This window comes from Acyrthosiphon pisum, chromosome X, assembly GCF_005508785.2.
Source record: "Acyrthosiphon pisum isolate AL4f chromosome X, pea_aphid_22Mar2018_4r6ur, whole genome shotgun sequence".
Lineage (NCBI taxonomy): Eukaryota > Metazoa > Arthropoda > Insecta > Hemiptera > Aphididae > Acyrthosiphon > Acyrthosiphon pisum.
The window spans coordinates 36267915-36273903 of NC_042493.1; positions in this window are offsets into that span (position 1 = coordinate 36267915).

Below are 5989 nucleotides of genomic sequence, written 5' to 3' on the forward strand. Positions count from 1 at the left end.
TATTATTACGTAGACACGACGTCACGATGTAGTATTACTATTAATACCTACTCTTACTATTACTACTACAAATGTGAAATGCGATAAGATAACAAATAAACACAAAAATAATATGCTGACTAGGTACCTACTGTGTGTAAAAAATAATACTGTTTAAATTATATTCTATAGATTCTTGTTAGTAAATAATAATTACGTCTCCATCTAAATATTTTCATAATTTCAAACAACTATTACCAACTTTCAATTTTGATTATTGATTATCCATATGAGTATGTCATATAATAAAAAAATATTAAAAAAATAGATACAAAATGATAAGTTTGTAAATATCTTGTCTAAAGCGTCTCTAGTAAAATTAAAGTTTTTGTGGGTTCGACCCTCGACATTTGGCCTTTTGATCATTTACATTATAATCACCTACGTGACTATTAACAATTGTTTTATTATTCGTTTTTGCCCAGTTTTGCAGATTATTTTATTACGCAGTGGCGTAAATTGGGCTGAATTGTTAGGGTTGCAATAAGTTACTAAGTTGAACAGACTTTTGGGGGCTTAGCCCCCCACAAACCCACTCCTATAAATTTTTTTATTTTGTTCTATATTTCACATTACAATTACATAAACTCAACAAGACTATTTTAACCTTAAGGCTTAAATACATATTGTCATATTGTATTTATTGGTAATTGGTATATAATATGAATATGCACTACATAGGCGGAGATTGGGGGGGGGGGCTAGGGGGGCTTATCCACAGCCCCCCCAAAAATTATTCCATACTTTCCTACGAAATATCTAGGTATTTTAATAAAATAATAGTAGTATAACCTTAAATTAACCGGTAATATAAAATTTTTGAATTTGAATTTTTTTACAACAGTTATTTTTTAATTAGACAATGTTGTAACAAAAGATAAGAAAATCACGAACTAACTGACTAGATATGGGTTTGTCTATAAAGACATGTGTAACATTTGTATTTGTGGTAACACTGGAAATTGTAATGATAAATATCACGTTTTTACGTTGTCGTTTTATCAGTTTTATGCTTAGTGCAAGGCTTACCTACCGTTATTTCGTAAATAATAGTATAATACATGTTATTTTAAGAGTGCACTAGTGTCAACTGTCAATACAAATAATATAACTTAACGGTGTTCTGTGTCTTGTTTTATTCTTCTTTCAAAAGTGTTTTTGAAATGTCTGATAATAATTTAAAATATTTTGGGATTTTTAATAAAAAAAACAAAAACGAAAATTCTAAATCTAAGAATATAGTTGAAAATGATCAACAAATGGCATCATCGACGCAAAATTCACATTCTGATTATCAACCTCCGGCTATTGACATAAATATAAACGTTAATGTGGCTAAATTAAATAACGATGGAGCGGATTTGGGTGATTTATTAACTGGTCCATCACGTCCAGTCTTAAAGGTAGATATTTATAAGTATTATATCTGATATTTTATAGGTATTATTTGCTTATTTATTGCTTACTTAGTTCTGTGACTTCAATATTATTATCTTATTAGTTATTATTATATTATATTTTGCTTATTTTAGTCATATCCGAAGACAAAATATAAACATCAAAACCGTAGCTTTAATGCAGCTTATTACAACAGCTTTGTATGGCTTGAATACAGTATTGCAAATGATGCTTTATTTTGTTTTGCTTGTCGTAATTTCGCTACATCTAGTAACAAAAATAACGAAGATATTTTTACAAAAACTGGTTTTAAACATTGGAAAAATGTTTGTTCTGTGTGTTTAATAAACACAAAATAATAATCAAAATAATATTAATATAATAAAATATTAATAATAATAAATAAAAAATACTGTTTATTAAAGTTAAGTGGTTCAAGAGGTGCCAATAAGGGCAGTAAAAGTAAGCTTGAATTACATGAAGCAACAATACATCATATTACTTGTATGGAAAAGTGGATGGCTCATAAAGAAACTGAAAGAACTGGTACTGTATTGACTCAAATTTCATCTCAACATAAGCTGTTAATCGAAAGCAATCGTATGTACATAAGAACCCTTAGTGAAGTAACATTATTTTTGTGTCGGCAAGGTTTGGCATTCAGAGGTCACGATGAATCCATCGATTCACTTAATCAAGGTATTTTCTATTTTACTGACTAATTGCATTCAGATTAAATCTAGGTAATATATTCAATACATTAATTTCATTGCTAAGAAATTGTGTACATTCAATTTGATTATTTGAATTGTAACTTTGCAGGTGTTTTGAAGAAGAGCAGATGGCATTATGTATAAGATATTGCAAGGGATTGGATATAAAAGAAAGATTTTTGGGTTTTATTGATTGTTCTATGAAACAAGACTCAGAAAGTTTAAGTCAACTCATGTTAGAATATCTTAAACAATGCAAGTTAAGTCCCCAGGTAGCAATTGTAGCACAGTCCTATGACGGGGCCAGTGTAATGTCTGGGCGTTTTAATGGTGTACAGGCAAAAATTAAATCAAAATACCCATTTGCAATATACACGCACTGCATGGCACATCGAATCAATCTCGTGGTATTAGATATGTGCAAAATTGTGAAGGTAATTAATTTTTATTCAGTATTTTACAACTTAGTATTATTAAAGCAGGTTAAATATAGTCTATTAATTTTAAGGATACTAGATGTGTTTTTAATACATTGGAAGCACTTTATATACATTTTTCCAATCCAACCAATAACCAAAAGTTAATTGAAATTCAAAATATGCTGGGTATTAAGAAAAAATCAATAACAAAATTAAGTGACACAAGATGGAATTGCCGATACAGGAATTGTGAAGCTGTGATTATTAATTACAAAGGTATATTAAAAATATTAACCAATGAAATTGAAAACGAATCAGATAAGGACTCAAATGAAGCATTAGGTAAATGCATTTTGTAATTGCACTTATAATTTGTAAATTATTTATGTATAATTCTTATAATTTTGTAGGAATACTAACTAATTTAAAAAAAGGAAATTTCATTGTTAATTTATTTCTTTTACGCAAATGTTTAACAATCTTAAATATTTTAATAAATCAATTTCAAGAGAAATCTGTGACTCTTGGCAACTCAGTAAAAATTATTAAAGCTGTAATCAAAAGTTTTGAAGATTCTAGAACAGTTGAAAGTTTTGCTCAAATTTGGTTTGAAATAAATGCATTTTCTACTGATAATAATATTGTTATTGATAATCCATTTCAAGGTATAATTTTGTAAATAATTAGTTTACTAAATTATTTATAAAGTATTTAAGTTATTAATATAATATATTTACAATTTAGGAGAAAAAAGAAGAAAGATAGAATCAAAAAGACTTGATAATTTCATAGTTACTGCAAGCACAAGTGCACAGTACACTGCACCTTTGAATGATGATAGTCAGTCAACTGAGTCATTTTACAGAAACAATGCATATTATTATGTTCTGTTAGATACTATAGTTACAAGGCTGAAGGAAAGATTTTCAACAGAGAGTTTAGCCATGGGTGAATCTGTTGATAATTTTTTTAAATTGAATTATGAAGGAAGTTTGTTTTTCATTGATCATTATCAAGTAAGTTAATATTTTTTTGACATCCTATGTTTAAGTGATATTACATATTATTATATTACAAAACTGATTTTAGGGTTTATTGAATTTATCAAAACTAAATATTCCATCAGAAATGATAGTGGCGAAGAACAGTTTATTACAATTAGGAACTAAGGATAATGAAATCAACTATGAATATGAAACCATAAAAAATGTATTAACTAAAAGTGTATTCCCTAGCTTATACAAACTTCTTCAAGTAGCCATGTCTTTACCTATTGCAACAGCTACATGTGAAAGAAGTTTTTCAGCTATGCGTAAGATAAAGACATGGCTACGCACTTGTATGTTGCAGGACCGCTTCAACAACTCGTCAATTTTATACATAGAAAAAGATGTTAAAATCGATATTGAAAATGTTATTGATGCATTTGCATTTAAAAATAGACACATTATTTTAAAATAAAATAAAATAATTATATTAATATTATAATTGTAGAAATTGTTATTATTTGATTTTAATTATTTCCCATTTATGTATAAGGAAGGAATTACATAGGCATAACATATTAACAGTTTAAACACACCTGCGGGTAATTTTTGTGGAATTATTTTAGCCCCCCCTAAAAAAACATCAAATCTCCGCCTATGATGCACTATAATTAATAGGGTAATAATTACTTACTGACTACGTTCAATAAAATATGTATAATTTTCTAAAAGAATATATTAATACATAAAATACAACAATTCTTTTATTTTATAAATTTATATAACAGCTGCCATTTAGATTTTTATAACATGTACTATTTATATTTGTATTTGTATGTTTAAATACATATTTATCACTTTTATATTACACAAATTAACCATAAAACATTGTGGTAGGTTGACTTAATTAAATGAGAAGGGTAAAAAATGTAAACAATTGATTTTCCTTCTACATTAAAATAAGGCTTACTAGGGAAAACTAGGCTTTTTGAAAACTGCACAAAATGTGTGCCTTGGTCTGTAATAAATGCTTTAATATTCATATTAATGTTTTGCAGGCGACAAATTGTTGACAGAATTATGTCCTTTAAATCAATTCCTGTACAGCTACTAGACACAAAGAAATAAGCAATTGGTTGTTCCAATCATAATTTAGACTTCTAAGCATAAGGACCAGAGCATACTTAGCAGGTTCATATTTCCTACTGTTAGAAGATTTATAGAAACCAACTATTTTATCTTTATTAACCCTGTAAAACAGATTAGTTTCATCTGCACACAAAACACAATCAAGCCAATTAGATTTAAAATTACTGATTTTAATCGAAAAGAAATTAAATAGAAAATCATTAAACCCAGGATTGATTTCATATTTTCTGGTGATTCTTCTCAAAGTTCGACTAACCGGAAGGGACAAAGATTTTTGCATCATTCTGTAAAGCTTAGGACTTGCAAAATAAATATTTAAAGCAAGCGGCTTTATGTCATTAGAATACCTTTGTCCAAGTTGTTTCCGCTGTTTGTTTTCAATTTGAGACTTCACCAGCATGAAAACTGTAGGAGAGCAATGTTTCTCACATACTTTCAATTGGCCGTTTCAATTGAATACGTGTTATCCATCTGCCGATGAGAATCAATCACTGATTGTAGTTCTCTTCTCTTCTTTATTTCCTCATTTAGTTTCTTCCTAAGAGCGTTCTTCCATGGAGTACGATGAGTTAATGATAATAGAGTTTGATATTCGGATGAACACGTGTCTATTGCCATTGATGATGAATCTGATAGAATTGAACGAACAGAAGATGAATCTGAAATAACAATTAGATGTCCATTAGTAATTATAATATTTAATACCTTTGTTATTGTTAGTACACAATTATACACTGTAATCATTAATTGGTTTTTCAGAAAATGTAAGCATATCAGGTGTTAAACAAGACGGAGAGCAATCATTTTCATAGTCATTGTCATCAGAAACATAACTTTGATCAATATGTTCCTCTGCTCGTTCCTCTGCCACAACTTCAAATAATGTTGGTAATGCATCTGGTTTAAGATGGTTATTCTGTTTATTACTTAACATCCTGCCTTCAAATGTATTGAACATCCGATACTTTTTGTTCAAACTTACTATATCAACATTATTTAAATGACGTAATTGAACATTGTCCATCAAAATTGCACATCTTTGACTTTCGGGGTCGAGGAAGGTCCACCTTGTCGTGGTGATCCCGCCCGGCCGTCCTTCGGGTCGGTCGCTAAGAGACCTTCAAAATCGGGTCCGTTAAACCAGTTGTGACGGGCCCCAGGCGTCGCGTGAGCTGTTACGTGGCGCCAAGTCGTGCAATCGCGAGCGGCGAGCCTATACCTCGGGTTGGGAGCAACCTGCGAAAGACCACCAGACAGCTGCAGTGTCCTTTGTCTGGCAGGCGTC